This window comes from Ictidomys tridecemlineatus, chromosome 2, assembly GCF_052094955.1.
Source record: "Ictidomys tridecemlineatus isolate mIctTri1 chromosome 2, mIctTri1.hap1, whole genome shotgun sequence".
In the NCBI taxonomy this organism is placed as follows: Eukaryota; Metazoa; Chordata; class Mammalia; order Rodentia; family Sciuridae; genus Ictidomys; species Ictidomys tridecemlineatus.
The window spans coordinates 66,479,002-66,494,485 of record NC_135478.1 but is presented as its reverse complement, the minus strand read 5'-3'; the positions used below and the strand labels follow the sequence as shown (position 1 = coordinate 66,494,485).

The window sequence follows — 15,484 nt, the reverse complement described above, 5'->3', positions numbered from 1 at the left end:
AGGAAAGCACTCCCACATCTAGGACTTCAATTTTCTCTCAGTCCCCCCAAAGGGGAAAAACTCCCAAGAAATGTAAATACTGGTATTCTCAAAAAACATGGCTGTGAAAATTCTTATCAAAGTATGTGCAAACCAAGGAGACCGCATATAAAAAGGGTGCCAGACACACAGGAGGTGGGCGCATCCAGGAAGGCAAGGTTCAGTGACCACCCGAGGGTAGACTGATGGGAAGCTTCACTACTATAATCAGATTCAGATCCTCTCAAGAGATGCAGAGAAACACCCGACCACAGGAAGCCCAGATTCGAGGTGGCGCTCTTCATGCACAGGAGTAAGAGACCCTTCACCTTGATGCAAGGAGTCTGTGAACACAGCTAAGTCTGTATTTAGTGGAAAAAACACCTGCAGGTTTCTACTTATAGTCAGGAGCAAGGCAAAATGTCTCCTTTCACTGTTTTATCTAAAGTTTCACTGGAAGTCATCGTACAAATATGACAAGAAAAATCTAAAGTAATTTGGGCCTGAAAATGAAATATTTTATTTTTTTTCATAGGTGATATGAATGTTTACACAGAAATCCTGAGGAAATTACAAAATAAGCTATAATTACTACGTGCATTTTACAAGGTTTCAGGACATTATGGAAACACACAAAATCCATTTTACTTTTTAATGCTAATCTTAAAACCATTCAAAACACCCATTTACAATGATATAAAAATAAGGTACTAAGAAATAAATTTAACAAACTATGTAAAGCACATGTGCCCTGGATGCTAATAAACAAAGAAATTTCACAGTGTCAAAATATGTGGAGAAAGATCCTGAATCCACCAACTGGAAGACTCATTATCATGAAGATGGAACTCTTCTCCAGGCTGACCTATAAACTTAATCAATATCCTTGAAAATACATGTAGAATTTTGTGGAAATTCATGAGCTCATCCTAAAATGTATATGGAAATTCAAGACACCAAGGATACTCAGTTTTTTAAATGACCAAAGCCTGAGAAGTTTATCTGATTTAAGTCTTCTCTAAATACTGCATGTTCGAGACAGCAAGTATTACAGAAGGACGGACACACAGGTCAGCAGAACAGAATTAAGAGTCCAGAAACGAATCAGTTTATGAGCTCAGCTGAATTTTGAAAAATGTGCCTTGGTTATTTTTAGAGAAAAGAATTGCTTTTTAAATAAATGGTGCTAAAATATCTGGGTATCTGTGTGGATAAAAAGAACTTTGACCCTTTCCTCACACTACACACAGGTATCATTCAAACGAGTCAGAGGTCAAAACTTTATAACTACGAATATTAGGGGGAAAATAGGAGAAAACCAACCTTTGTGGTCTTGGATTAGGCAAAGTTTCTTAAATAAGTCATGAAAAATACGAGTCATAGAGGAGAGAAGGGGGCTGAGTTGGCCTTTCTTCAAAGGACGCCATTAAGAAACAAAAGCGCTAGCCACAGGTGAGGGAAGTGTCTCGGACTCTGGACACAAATGACCCCTCTGTCAAGAGGCAGAGAGCAACTGCAGGAGGGACGGGGTGGAGCACTGTGTCAGAAAGAAGGTGGGGGTGGTCCTCTGTACCTTGGCCTCTGAGGCACATGTTGGAGGCCATAGAGGAACACGGGCCCAAATGGGAGCAGGTGTATGGGCAGGTGGGCGGGTGGGGGTGGGAGGGACAGCTCAGCTATGTCTTCTAGGCTTGGAATACCCGTGCCACGGGGCCCCAGACCTCGCTCCTGGGCCTTATCCACTAGCAAGGAGACATATCCCCACCAAGATCTGGATGCAGACATTCACGAAGGTCATGAGCAGGAAATAAGCCAAGTGCCAGGCAGAGACTAGTGAATGTTGGCACTCCACCCCCCAAGAAAATGCCAACTCTCACCTGAATGTCACCACTGAACACCCTGACAAGTACCTGGGTAGATTCTAAAGTCAGAAAAGTTGGGGCAAAATCCCTGTAGATAGAGTTCCGATGTCCAGGGTTCTAATGAAGTCAGTGTGAATACAGGATGCCCCTCGGCCACTGCATGGAGCCAGGGTAGAGATGGAGGCTGACCACTGATGGACAGCAGGGAACTCTGGGAGGAGGTGGGGGATGACCACTGAGGTAGAGCGGGGAACTCTGGGAGAAGGTGGGGGCTGAACACTGAGGGACAGCAGGAAACTCTGGGTGGAGGTGGGGGCTGGCCACTGAGGGACAGCAGGGAACGATGGGTGGAGGTGGGGCTGACCCCTGAGGGAGAGCAGGGAAAGATGGGTGGAGGTGGGGGCTGGCCGCTGAGGGACAGCAGGCAACTATGGGTGGAGGTGGGGCTGAGCACCAAGGAACAGCAGGGAACTCTGGGTGGAGGTGGGGTCTGAGCACTGAGGGACACCACACCAGGAAACTATGGGTGGAGGTGGGGGCTGGTTGCTGAGAGACAACAGGGAACTATGCATGGAGGTGGGGGTAGATCACTGAGGTGCAGCAAAAAACTATGGGTGAAGGTGGGGGCTGAGCTCTGAGGGATAGCAGGGACCTATGGGTGGAGGTGGGGGCTGGCCACTGAGGGACAGCAGGGAACAATGGGTAGAGGTGGGGCAGGTCGCTGAGGGACAGCAGGGAACTATGGGTGGAGGTGGGGGCTGGCTGCTGTGGGACAGCAGGGAACTATGGGTGGAGGTGGGGGTAGACCACTCAGGGGCAGCAGGGAATTATGGGTGGAGGTGGGGGTAGACCGCTGAGAGACAGCAGGGAACTATGGGTGGAGGTGCGGGCTTAGCACTGAGGGACAGCAGGGAAATATAGGCGGAGGTGGGGGCTGGCTACTGAGGGACAGCAGGGAACTATGGGTGGCGGTGGGGGCTGGACTCTGAGAGACAGCAGGGAACTATGGTTGGAGGTGGGGGCTGAGCACCCAGAGACAGCAGGGAACTCTGGGTGGAGGTGGGGGCTAGTCGCTGAGGGACAGCAGGGAACTATGGGTGGAGGTGGGGGCTGGCCACTGAGGGACAGCAGGGAACTCGGTAGAGGTAGGGGCTGAGCATCGAGGGACAGCAAGGAACTCTGGGTGGAGGTGGGGGCTGACCGCTGTGGGACAGCAGGGAATGACAGGGGGAGGTGGTGGTAGACGGCTGAGGGAGAGCAGGGAACTATGGGAGAAACTATGGGTGCTGGCCGCTGAGGGACAGCAGGGAACTCTGGGTGGAGTTGGGGGCTTACCGCTGAGTGATAGCGGGGAACTCTTTGTGGAGGTGGGGGCTGGGCGCTGAGGGATAGTGCGGAAGTATGGGAGGAGGTGGGGGCTGGCCGCTCAGGGACAGCGTGGAATTATGGATGGAGGTGGGGGTTGGTCGCTGAGGGATAGCAGGGATCGAAAGTTGGAGGTGTGGCTGGTGGCTGAGGGACAGCGGGGATCAATGGGAGGAGGTGGATCTGGCCTCTGAGGTACAGAGTGGAACTATGTGAGGATGTGGGGGCGGACCGCTTAGGGACAGCGGATAACTCTGGGTGGAGTTGGGGGCTGACCCCTTAGGGACAGCGGTGAACTATGGGTGGAGGTGGGGGCTGGCTGCTGAGGGACAGCGGAGAACTATGGGTGGAGGTGTGGCTGGTCGCTGAGGGACAGCGGGGATCTATGGGTGTAGGTGGGGCTGACCGCTGAGGGACAGCAGGGAACTATGGGAGGAGGTGTGGGCTGACTACTGTGGGACAGCGGGGAACTATGTGAGGATGTGGGGGTGGACCGCTGAGGGACAGCGAATAACTCTGGGTGGAGTTGGGGGCTGACCCCTTAGGGACAGCGGAGAACTATGGGTGGAGGTGGGGGCTGGCCACTGAGGGACAGCAGGGAAATATGGGTGGAGGTGAGGACTGTCCACTGAGGGACAGAAGGGAGGCTGGCCACTGAGGGACAGCAGGGTACTATGGGTAGAGGTGGGGGCTGAGCACAGAGAGACAGCAGGGAACTATGGGTGGAATTGGGGGCTGGCCTCTGAGGTACAGTAGGAAACTATGGGAGAAGGTGGGGGCTGACCGCTGAGGGACGGAAGGGAACTATAGGTGGAGGTGGGGGCTGGCCGCTGAGGGACAGCAGGGAACTATGGGTGGAGGTGGGGCTGACAGCTGAGGGACAGCAGGAAACTGTGTGGTAGTGGGGATGACCCCTGAGGGACAGTGTGGAACTATGAGTGGAGGTGGAGCTGACCGCTGAGGGACAGCGGGGAACTATGCAAGGAGTTGTTGGCTTACCACTGTGGGACAGCAGGCAACTGTGGTAGGAGGTGGGGACTGAGCGCTGAGGGACAGCGGAGAACTATGTAAGGATGTGGTGGCGGACTGCTGAGGGACAGCGGGGAACTCTGGGTGGAGTTGTGGGCTGACCCCTGAACAACAGGGGGGAACTATGGGTGGAGGTGGGGGCTGAGCACCTAGGGACAGCAGACAACTATGGGTGGAGGTGGGGGCTGAGCACCGAGGGACAGCAGGGAACTATGGGTGGAGGTGGGAGCTCACCGCTTAGGGACAGCAGGGAACTATGGGTGGAGGTGAGCACCTAGGGACAGCAGGGAACTATGTGTGGAGGTGGAGGCTGACTGATGAGAGACAGCAGGGAAGTATGTGTGGAGGTGGGGGCTGACCGCTGAGGGACAGTAGGGAACTGTAGGTTGAGGTAGGGGCTGACCGCTGAGGGATAGCAGGGAACTGTAGGTGGAGGTGGGGCTGAACACTGAGGGACAGCAGGGAACTATGCGTGGAGGTGGGGGTTGAGCACTCAGGGACAGCAGGAAACTATGGGTGGACGTGGGGCCTGAGCGCTGAGGGAAGTATGGTTGGAGGTGGGGGCTGGCTGCTGGGGGACATCAGGGAACTATGGGTGGAGGTGGGGGTAGACCTCTGAGGGGCAGTGGGGAACTATGGGTGGAGGTGGGGGCTGGCCGCTTATGGACAGCAGGAATCTATGGGTGGAGGTGGGGCTGGCCGCTGAGGGACAGCGGGCAACTATGGGTGGAGGTGGGGGCTGGCTGCTGAGGGACAGCAAGGAACTATGGGTGGGGGTGGGGCAGACCTTTGAGGGAGAGCAGGGAACTATGGGAGGAGGTGGGGGCTGAGCGCTGAGGGACAGCTGGGAACTATGGGAGGATGTGCGGGCGAACCGCTGAGGGGCAGAGGGGAACTATGGGTGGAGTTGGGGTCTGACCCCTGAGGACAGCGGGGAACTATGGGGTGGAGGTGGGGGCTGAGCACAGAGGGACAGCAGGGAAATATGGGTGGAGGTTGGGGCTGAGCAAGGAGGGACAGCAGGCAACTATTGGTGGAGTTGTGGGCTGAGCATCGAGGGACAGCATAGAACTATGGGTGGAGGTGGGGTTGACCGCTGAGGGACAGCAGGGAACTCTGGGTGGAGGTGGGGCTGACCCCTGAGGTACAGTATGGAACGATGGGTGGAGGTCTGGCCTGGCCGCTGAGGGACAGCAGGAAACTATGGGTGGAGTTGGGGCTGAGCACCCAGGGACAGAAGGCAACTCTGGGTGGAGGTGGGGCTGAACACTGAGGGACAGCAGGGAACTCTGGGTGGAAGTGAGGCTGAGCACCGAGGGACAGCAGGGAACTCTGGGTGGAGCGGGCAAGTAAGGGTGGAGGTGGGGGCTGGCCACTGAGGGACATCAGGGAACTATGGGTGGAGGTGGGGGTAGACCTCTGAGGGGCGGCGGGGAACTATGGGTGGAGGTGGGGTAGACCACTGAGGGGCAGCAGGGAATTGTCGGTGGAGGTGGGGGCTAACCGCTGAGGGACAGCAGGGAACTCTGGGTGGAGGTGGGAGCTGGCTGCTGAGGGACAGCAGGGAACTATGGGTGGAGGTGCGGGCTTGCTGCTGAGGGAAAGCACGGAACTATGGGTGGAGGTTGGGGCTGAGCACAGAAGGACAGCAGGGAACTATGGGTGGAGGTGGGGGCTGAGAGCTGAGGGACAGCAGGCAACTGTGGGTGGAGGTGGGGCTGAGCACAGAGGGACAGCAGGCAACTGTGGGTGGAGGTGGGGGTCTGAGAGCTGAGGGATAGCTGTGAACTATGGGTGCAGGTGGGGGCTGACCATTGAGGGACAGCGGGGAACTAAGGGAGGAGGCAGGGGCTGAGAGCTGAAGGACAGCGGGCAAGTATGGGTGGAGGTGTAGGATGGCCGCTGAGGCACAGAGGGCAACTATGTGCGGAGGTGGGGGCTGAGCGCCGAGGGTCAGCAGGGTAATATGGGAGGAGGTGGGGGCTGGTCGCTGAGGGAAAGCAGGGAACTATGGGTGGAGGTGGCGGATGGCCGCTGAGGCACAGGGGGCAACTATGGGTGGAGGTGGGGGCTGAGCTCCGAGGGATAGCAGGGTAATATGGGTGGAGATGGGGGTTGATCGCTGGGGACAGCAGGGAACTATGGGTGGAGGTTGGGGCTGGCCGCTCAGGGACAGCAGGGAACTATGGGTGGAGGTGGGGGTGAGCACCAAGGGACAGCAGGGAAATCTGGGTGGAGGTGGGAGCTGGCCGCTGATGGACAGCAGGTAACTATGGGTGGAGGTGAGGGCTGACCACCGAGAGACAGCTGGAAACTATGGGTGGAGGTGTGGGCTCCCCGCTGAGGGACAGCAGGGAACTATGGGTGGACGTGGGTGCTGGCCACTGATGGACAGTCGGGGACTATGGTTGAGGTGGGGGCTGGCCGCTGAGGGACTGTGGGGAACTATGTGTGGAAGTGGGGCTGACCGCTGAGGAACAGCGGGGAACTATGGGTGGAGGTGGGGCTGATCACTGAGGGACAGCGGGGAACTATGGGAGGAGGTGGGGGCTGAGCACTTAGGGACAGCAGGGAACTATTAGAGGAGGTGGGGGCTGACCACTGAGGGACAGCGGGGAACTCTGGGAGGAGGTGGGGGCTGAGCACTTAGGGACAGCAGGGAACTATTAGAGGAGGTGGGGGCTGACCACTGAGGGACACCGGGGAACTCTGGGAGGAGGTGGGGGCTGAGCACTGAGGGACAGCAGGGAACTATGGGTGGAGGTGGGGGCTGACTGCATGTGGCAGGACCCTGTCTCTCTTCATTTTCAGGAGCAGGTGGGAACTTGTGAGTCTCTTTGGGAGGTTAAGTCCCACCTGCTGTTGCACCCAGAGGGGGGAGAGGCCCATGCTGCACTCCGCAGCCACCCTGACACCCTCAGAGCTCTGGCTTGGAGCAGCATGGAAGTGGCCTGCTCAGCTGAGGCTGGGATCTCTCTCCTAGGCCCTCACAGAACACTGAAGGTGGAAGTGAGGAGGAGGGCCCCACAGGGCCTCTGTTCTCACCTTGCCTCTCCTGGGTCTGTGCTGACCTCAGAGCTGTAAGGAATAGCTGCCCGTGGGTGGAATGGCCGGAGGACATCCTTATGAAGGTGGCCAGTGAGTGAAACTTCAGGGATAGGCAGAGCCCACCCCAGAGGCCAGGCCCTTCCAGTGTGGCTTGAGCTGCTGCTCAGAGGAGGGGTGTGCACGGGGCCGACTAACCAGACTTGAGGATGGGGTGTCCTGGCAATCAGGTGGAAAGGCGAGAACCCGAAGCCAGACTGCAGAGTGTGGAGGGTGGGCACTGGCATCCCTGAGGGAGTTCTGGAGTAGAGGGACAGCAGGGCTTTAGGTGGACACCTCAGGAGACCTATGGGTCTCAAGGCTGAAGGCACAAGTGGACCAAGGACAGAGGCATTGGTCTTTCCCATTATCCCAAGTGGGGCTGAGGGACAAGGGTAGACTTGGGTGCAGGCCAGTGGGATGGCCAGACAGATGGCCAGGAGCGAGGGCAGAAGAAGGGAGGACACTTCCCTCCGCAGCATGTCGAATTGAGGAGGAAACTGGAGAGGACAAGAATTGGGCACTACAGGACTTAGCCGCAGATGACTGGGAGGATCCAAGAGCCACACAAATGGCGGTGGGACACACAAGGACAGGTTGTCGTGGGAGGTAGGACCTCAGCGTGGACACCGTGCAGCTCACCATCTTTCCTGGGGACCAAGACGTGGGTCACACTGACCTCAAGAACGGTAGAGGTCTGTCCCTCCACTCCCTCGACACCTGCAAGGCTGCTGAGCGCGTAGGGGGGCCTGGCCCATCCCCATGATCCTCTGTTCCCAGTGTGGACGCTGCTCTGCAGTTTCAGCTTTGTTGCTGCGACCATCGAAGAGCCACCCTGTCCCATGGACCCTGCGCGGCTCCTGCTGTGTGGCAGCTGTGAAGACCCTCCTGGTGCACTGCCACCAGCCCCTCCTCAGCCCGGCGGACTTCTGCCTAAGAACCAGCCTCTGCCCTGCTGGCCTGATTTACTCAGCTCAGAGCACCCTCAGGGTCCCTCCTACACAGCATCTTCCTTCCCACAATCTAAATGGGTCATGCTTTCTGTTGGTTCCTGCTTCTCTCTCCTCGGAGACCTCTCTGCTCTGCGTCTGCCCATCAGGCCCTGGTCCTTAAAAGTCAGCATGATCTGGACACATGGACCCATCGCACTTCGGTGGTCCCTAGAGGTGGGCAGAAGAAGAGCTACGGGCAGCAGGTATCACCACAGGTCGCCTCCTGCAGACAGAGGGAGATGAGGAGGTGCAGCTGCACTGGGTTCAGGCCAGTGGTTTGCATCTATCTGAGAGCAGTGTGCTCTCCACCATAATTCCCCTCTAGCCCTGGGTCTCTCACTTCCCTGGACTCTCGCCCCAGCAAGTGCCTGTAGCATTTGTGTGGAGTGGTTTTTGCTACTCACAACACGACCTTGTTCTGTAGGGAGACGGTCAGCCCAGGAGGGCCACAGGAGGACAGGGATTGCCACGAGGGCGTGTGTCTAGCTGTCGGGTCGTCCTGGCACAGCAGGGAAAGGAGCCTTCAGGGGGACACAGGTGTGTCATGGAGGGAGAGCCCCCGCCTGTGAGCCACCGGGCTGTGGTCTCCTTCACTGTCCTGGCCCCATTTCCCGATCTGTAAAAAGAAGCAGCTGCCCTGAGTTATGTCCAGTGACCCTGAAGTCTCCGAGATCAGGTGGGTGCCAATAGCCCCTGAAGATACCCAGGCAGTGCCATCTTCAGCCTTAGATGTGACACCCCTGCTGTACAAGAAGTGCCAACCCAAGAAAGCACACATTGGTTTGGGAATGGCATCTCACCTGTCCACAGAAGTTTATGCTGACCCACAGTCCACTCTCTCATCCAATCCTAACCCTAACAGGCATCAGGAAAAGCTCTCACCCCATGCTGTGGTTCAGGAAACCAAGACAGAGACACGACTGCTTTTTCCAAGGTTTCTGCAAAAATAAAACTGAAATTCAGACTGGAGCAGGTCACCCTGCAATCCATCTTTCAAAGAGCACATGCCCACCCTTTCCCTTACCTTGGAGAGGGTCAGCAGACCCAGGCTGGACGTCAGTGCCCACAGGGAGGGCCATGCTACCTATCCTGTGGGCTGGGTCTTTGCTCTCCCTGCTCACCTGCCTGGCCTCCCTTGCAGGGCCAGATCCTCCCCTGCTGGTCACTGCCAGTGCTCCCTGGGGAGTGTCACTGATTGTCCTGATTATTCTGAGACTTTAGTTAAAGCTATTCATTCCACCTTGGCCGTGGCTCAGGAGCCCTCTGGAGCGACAGCCACCTTGCCAGCCTGTTGCCTGCCCCATCGCTCCAGAGCCACGTTGGCCATATAAAGAAGGGCTTGTCACCCAGTGGGCTTCCCTTCTTGTGGCAGCTGCTGCTCCTGGACGCACCAGGGACCAGGGCGACTTTGCTACCAGAGTAGCTCAGCCCCGAGCTTCTCAGACTTCAGTTGCTGCCATGCCCACCCTGCCGTGCCCACCCTGCCATACCCACCTCTGGAGCCACGGTGGCTGTGGAGGTGAGCTCGCTACCTGGGCCACCACAGGTGTGTCTCTGGATTGGTGTGGTGTATTCACCCTGCTGACAAAGCGCACAATTGTGAAGCTTGGTCAGATGTTCCAGGAAGTCAGGTTGATGTCTCTGAGAGGAGTCCCAGGTTCTTTCTCTTGGGGTGCCGAGATGGTCCTGGGGCTCCAGGTGGCTCTCCTGTTTGATTGACAATGTCTCCTAGGAAAGAGGCTGAGAAATTGGTATCCAGGTACCCTCCATAGCGGAGGGCTCTGCAGATAGGAGGTGGGAGCTGGACATTGGGTGAGAGGCTCTTGTACCTCTTGTGCAGAGACATTGTCCGCTCTGGGGTGTATGTACCCCTGGCAGTTGAAGTTCATGCCTACAAGGACAATAGTGCCATCACTTCTGCCTTGAACATTTTCACAGCTCCCAGAGACCTTCACGTGATGGGCAGCCTCTGTAGTGGGCTCACAGCCCCCGGTGGGCTCTGATTTCCTGATGCCACACTGACTGCAGTCTGTTTCACCTCTGTGTGCAGCACAGCCCTGGGCAGTTGCTCCCCCACTCAGAGCTCTGCTTTGCTCCCACCCTTGCCCATGTCCCCATCCTTCCAGCCATGAAGTATGAGTGGCTGCCCACATTCCTGGTGATCATAGGCCAGGGGACACTTAAACAGTAAAAAAAAAAAAAAAAAAACACCCACCATGAGGACAGTCAGGTGCCACTACAGGTCTGTCCTTACCAGAGATTCCTTCAAAGCAAGTCTGAGACTAAAACCAAAAGCCTCTCCTTGCTCCTGGCTCAGGCGGGTTTTCTTCTCCACTGGAGGGTGTGGAAGTGCCTGGGCTGTCACCGCCCAGGGGAGCTGGTGCAGCCAGCATGGGAGAGAGTCCCCATGGGAACCAGATGGACTGCTTGTGCCCCATCCTGGCCAGGGGGTGTGAATAAGACAGGGAGGCCTGTTCCCAGGGTGGCCAAGGCCAGCTCCAGTTCATCAAGTTCAAGTGGAAAGCTGTAGTAGCCACGCCTACCACCAAGGCTGCTGGAAGGTTCTAAGGTGCTGCTGCGGGCAGCAGCCTCCACAAGCATCAGAGCTGTGGGTGGCCGTGTGGTGAGCCAGCCTGCAGACACCAGCCCCAAGTCTGTCCCTCTGTGTGTCAAACTGAGTGCAGTCCCTGCCCAGGGACCTAGAGGAGGGACAGGGCTGAAAGATCAGCAGACACTGGACTGGCCCATTCTGTGTTTCTCAAGATGCGGCATCTTGCTGAGAACTAATATTTTCAATATCTTCCCTTTCAGGGTCCCAGAACAGAAATATTACAGAGAGGAAATAAAATGCAGCAGAACATTTCCTCTAGTGATGAAATTCAGTGCCTGTGGGATTTTCTGGGGAGCTCAGTCACCCACAACGTGGCTGTCATGGTGCTGGCTAACAGGGCATCAACCACAAATTATTGGAAAAATAATTAGAAATCTTGCATCTGGGGCTGGAGCTACAGGGTCATCAGTGTCCTAATCTTGCAAGGCCACAGGCCCCAGGGCCCTGGGGCTGGGCAGGCTATGGGTCAATTTTCCAGGTCCCAGTCCAGGTCTCCACCAAAGGCACCATTGGTTCTGGGGACACTGAGCACTGATTCTAGACAGTTTGCCCAGGAGACGTCGGGGTGTCTCCAGAATGAGCTCCCCCGAAGCCCTGCAGTGCTCAATGAGCAGGACCGGCCTGCTGCCGGGGTCTGTGGAGCTTGTCTCTTAGAGGTGGGTGGGGCAGGCACAGGGACTCAGGCCCTGACCACAGCTGGACCCTGAATGACTGCTGCCCTCAGCTGTGCAGAGTGGACTTGCCCAAGAGAAGAAGGCCCCCTTAGGACCCGCTATGACTCCAGGGACAAAAAATAGAATCTTCATTTCAAAATGCCAGCCTTACCCCAGACCTGCACCTAATCAGAATCCACATTCCAACAGGGTCTCAGGAGCCCTCTGTGCCCCTCGAGGCCAGGCAGCCCTGGCCAGGAAGACCTCTGCTGGGCACTGCTGAGATGTTCGTATTGCATTTGTCTTTTGGATTCTCCAATTATCTGTCCAGCCTTTAAAATTACTAGCACCATTTTTCTATTTTAAACCAATGTCACCTTCATCGGAAGTTCACCCTGCCCTGTGCCCTGGATTCTGGGGGTGGCGTGGGAGGAGGAAAGGAGGCATCTGCATGTTCCCTCTGCTCAGGTATCAGGAGCACCTCAGCTGTCTGAAATAGCTGAACTCCCCCTGTGCAAATTGCAGGTACTGAGTGCAGAGCCTGGCGCTGGGCTGGCATTTCCTTCTCAGGCACTCATCCTGCAGAGGGAGGAGCTTGCAGAGGAGGGAGAGCAGCTGCTCTTTGTCCTTGAGGAGGAGGCAGGTCTGTGCGGCTCCTGTCAGCCCCCACTCCTGCCTGGTGCACCCGGCCCAGGGTAGGGTATTCGGTGAAGGAGCAGCCCGAGGCCATGGGGAGCTGTGCAGGATGAGCACAGGCCCAGAAAGACAGGGACAGCCTTTCTTCTTAGAGGAAAGGCCGGAGGCGGTTCTGTTGCCGACTTCAGAGGCACCCCCGTTGAAACCCCACATGCAGGGACAGACTCCACCTCAAAGCTGCAACCCTGAAGGCACCCCTGCTTCACCAATCCCACCTGCCTGCCTGCCAAATCCAGCCCATGCCCTACCACAAGCAGCGTGTCCTGGGAGGGCACTCAGCCAGTGCCAGTGCCCACCTCCCTGAAGGCAGAGCCACCTTCAGAGACCCACAGTCCTGGGTGTGAATCTGACTGCAGACCTGTCGGCTGCGTGGTGTGCTCTGATACAAGTCATTCAACTCTCCAACCTTTACTATTTTGTCCTTAAATAAGAATCAAAACTAATCAATGAGTTTCTTTTCTCACTTCAAGTTCCCACACACTTTCCTTTAATTTTTTAAAAGCAGGGGGGACTACCAAAGAGGCATGTGGGAGAAGGAGATTTTCTGGAACCATCCAATCTCATTCTCCTCCACAAGTGCTACTAATTTCCAATGATTTCAGCTATCATCTGGGCACTTTCATCTACTTTCAGATTGCTTTTGATTTTTCAGGTGTGATTCCAACAAATATTGTTAACTGAAATTTTCTTCTCAAACATTTTTAAGAAGCAAATGAATTTTCTGCTTGACTATTTTGTACTTGCTTTCTTTTGGGGGAGGTCTGGGGATTAAACTCAGTAGCAATCAATTAATGAGCCACATCTTCAGCCCTATTTTGACTTTTACTAACAAAAATAGTCTCACTAATTTGCTTGGTGCCTCACCATTGTGGAGGCTGGGTTTGAACTTGTAATCATCCTGCCTTAGCCTTTTGAGCTGCTAGGATTACAGGCACACCTGGCCTAATTTACTTCTTTAGATTGTGTTGCTTCAGACAACTTGTTTACACTTATTCCACCTAATTGTTTTAGTAAAAATATTAAATATATGTCAGAATAATTATTGTATATACATTTTAGGCACATAGGCAAGAAATTTATTTGGTGATTTTCTTTTTTGTGTAGTAGTTTGATTTTGCTGTCAGCACTGAAAACAACCCAAGAGTGTTCTACCTCTGACCTGCATCCCCAGTTTTTTTTTTTTTTGTTGTTGTTGTTGTTGTTGTTTAATATTGAGATAGTTGCCCATCCTGGCTTCCAACCTTCAATCCTTATGCCACTCTGGAATTAAAAGGATATATCACCCTGCATAGCTCATTAGGTGATGTCTAATGAATACTTACCTATCCCGAGAATTCTCTACTTGGTACAGTGGGTTGCACCTTTAGTAATACCAGCTACTTGGGAGGATAGAAGATCACAACTTTGAGGCCAGCTTCAACAAATAAAAACAAAAAATAAAAATAAAAAGTTCTAGGGATATGGCTTCAATCCTCACTACTTCCAAACAAAAACAAAAACAAAAAAAACCATTGAGAAATATTACACATATTGAGAAAATAATACTTATATAATTTGATTGCACATATCTTCATCAAAGCTAATCACTTCATAAAGAATACATAAATATAGTGCAGTCTTAATATGAATAATTCATACATTACCTCAGACAGCTACTTAGTTTCCTAAAACATGTCTAGATTATGTACAGTTCTTCTTAGAAGTTATTCAACTAGAGCTGAAAAGGCTTTAACAGCAAAATCATGTGAAATCCTGGCTGAGATTCCCAGCGCTCTGGAGAAAGCCACCCTCAGCCTAGATCTCAGTTTCCAAAGACTCCTCTAATGTCTGGCCTTGGAAAATCCCAACACGATTCATGGCAAGAGTTCTCTGAGATCAGTTCCAGAACTCAGTCTCTAATGGCATCACACCAGAGTTCAAGCTGAGGTGGACCCAGTCATCTTTTCCAACCACCACACAAAAGACCACTATTCTAACAGAAACACTCCCACATGGCCCTTGTCTTCTTCCATACAGACACTCATCATAACATTCTGGCTGGGGGTTTGCATAGGGGGAGCAGTCTAAGATGGTGTGCAAAGTAAGCTCTCATGCCCATCATATGCCAAATGTCATGGTGGCCTGGACACCCTTCCTGAGAAACAGGATAGATCAAATGGGCCTCTACTTAATACTGCTCTGCTTCTCAAATTAGAGGCCTCCTGCCTGCCAGGGGTAGATTCTTTATGCGTACTGGACTCATGAGAAAAGCCATACACCTGTGTGCTAGTTCCTGGAGGGCTTGCAACAACTCATTTGACCCAGAGGATCCCTGTTCTTACTTCATAGAAGTCAGGAGCCTGACCAGAGGAAGGCAAGAGACTTCATCCAATATTATAATTCTTTTTCATTCTTTTAGATTTGGATGGACACATGGGATTTTTCTTGAGTTTCCTTGGGTGCCTAGAATAATTTTATAGTATAAGACATGATCTTTTTTTTTTCCAGTTCAGAGTTCAAATTTCAAATTATCCTTGGACAGATAAGGAGAGACTGGGGAGACTGGATGTAAATTAAAAAATTCCTCTAGATACCATAGTAAAGGATGAGAACCTATGGTAAGGCAGTCCTAAAAACCTTATTTTAATTACAGGAAATACTCAATGCATGCACACACCTCTCTCCTTAATGGAAGAGTAAAAACATGCTAAAAACAGCATGCCTCCTACAAAGAACTTACAGTCTTGATGAAAAAACAGTAAATATTACAGATATAGATATAAAATTTATGTATGTGTTTATCTGTGTATGAAAGAAACATTTTATTATGGGGCATTTCAGTTTATAAAACACTTAATCAACATTTATTTCTTTCCCAAAGTTTATTCACAGGACCAAAATATTTCTCCCATGTTAGAAATAAAGGGCTCAAGTTATAAAAAGATTGAATAATTTTACTAAAGGCACAAAACTAAAGAGATATAGCAAAAAATTGGAATCCAGTTCTTCCCTGTTTAAAGTTATTTCTCTCTTTACTTATTTAAACATTTGTTTCTTCTCATAAGAGGAGAAGCAGCTCATCTGAGCAAGTTGTAAAACCTACGGGAATATGTTTGTTAGTTTGAAAGGTTTTAGGCCCTTTCTGTTATTCTTTTGATTTGTGATCCTCCAGACATGGCTTATAAATCCAATTCT

General features: G+C 53.1%; 1 long non-coding RNA gene and 1 pseudogene across 2 annotated transcripts in view; one reads left to right on the top strand and one right to left on the bottom strand.

Annotated features, from left to right (window-relative positions):
- Window positions 1-15,484, bottom strand: part of LOC144375113 (1-phosphatidylinositol 3-phosphate 5-kinase-like) — a 51,580-nt pseudogene that overhangs the window by 8,088 nt on the left and 28,008 nt on the right. Inside the window, exons 12-14 of the transcript XR_013434549.1 lie at window positions 13,633-13,724; window positions 9,845-10,078; window positions 1,929-9,288 (exon numbers count right to left, since the gene is read on the bottom strand). The product of XR_013434549.1 is annotated as a 1-phosphatidylinositol 3-phosphate 5-kinase-like (transcript). The remainder of the gene's footprint in view (window positions 1-1,928; window positions 9,289-9,844; window positions 10,079-13,632; window positions 13,725-15,484) is intronic.
- LOC120884916 (uncharacterized) lies at window positions 9,287-11,210 on the top strand. Its single transcript, XR_013434550.1, has 2 exons — window positions 9,287-9,869; window positions 11,162-11,210. It is a non-coding gene; the product is annotated as an uncharacterized LOC120884916 (long non-coding RNA).